General features: G+C 46.4%; 1 non-coding gene across 1 annotated transcript; it reads left to right on the forward strand.

Moving 5' to 3' along the window:
- The first annotated feature begins 383 nt into the window (after nucleotides 1-383).
- On the forward strand, nucleotides 384-513 carry LOC115032220. Its single transcript, XR_003837875.1, has one exon. It is a non-coding gene; the product is annotated as a small nucleolar RNA SNORA17 (small nucleolar RNA).
- Nucleotides 514-1,124: the final 611 nt, after the last annotated feature.

Here is a 1,124-nt window from a genome sequence, read left to right on the forward strand (position 1 = left end):
GTGGAGGGCGGCCAGGAGGGAGGGCTACCATTCAGACTTTGTTTCTTATGTAACACTGAAAAGAAATCAATATAACAGGGTGAAAAGAGGAGAGAAGAATGCAAAGGAGCAGAAAAATTGGGAAGAGAGTAGAATTAGCAGGAAGTCTTAGCTGATTAATGGAGGAAATGAGGAATATCAAATGCATAGCAATGCAAATATTTCCTGCCATCTGTTGGTTCAATTCAAATAATTTTATGGATTATACAAGCTACTTATTGAAGGGCTCATTTTCTCCAAATCTTTCATAACTTAATACTAGAAGTAGAATATTTGAAGGTGAGATAAACAAGAAAAAGGAATCAGAGATATAGGCCAAGTTGTTTATGAAGATGCTTTGTCTTATTGCCCCCAGAGGCGTTGCAGGCATGGCTGCCGTGTCACATGTGTGTCACTAAGTGGCAGAGAGGAGAGGGGCTATGTCTACACTGTGTTCTGACCTATGAACATCAGAATGATTAGTAGCTTAACATTCCCTGAAAAAACAAAGAGAGCCTGAGATGATCACTAGTCTGGCATCAGGCAGGCCTAGACTGGATCCCAGAACAGGAAGTATGCTAGAGACTAGAAGAACCCCACTTGGGATTGTGAGCCCTTGGTGGGAGTGTTCCCATGACAGATGACCCTCACAAGGGCCACTGGGACTAGGCAAGGAACCAGTCCAAGACAACCACCAGACATAGTGCCCAGACAGGAAGCTACCCTGAGATGACCACAAGTCCAGTGATGTGCAAGCCTGGGGATGGGAATGGTGGCAGACCATGTTCAAGAAGACCCCTGACCCCTGCCATAATGAACTCCTGAGACCACTCCTGAAGTGACCTCCAAAAGCCAGAGAACCCCCAAGCACCCCTAAAACAAGCAAGTAAGTGGTGGAGAAACTGAAGAGAAACAGAATGATGTGGGCACAATGAATAGAGGCAGAACTGGAGACCCAAGGGTAGTGAGCAACAGCTTAATGTGAGTAGCTGATGATGCCACTTGGGACCATGGTGGGGTCCTGGTCTTTTACCATTGAAGTCCAGGCAGGCATCCTTAATCTGGGCTGCCATGTGGGGATGTGGGGATGTGGGGATGTGGGGATG

Source organism: Mus caroli, chromosome 10 (assembly GCF_900094665.2).
Source record: "Mus caroli chromosome 10, CAROLI_EIJ_v1.1, whole genome shotgun sequence".
Lineage (NCBI taxonomy): Eukaryota > Metazoa > Chordata > Mammalia > Rodentia > Muridae > Mus > Mus caroli.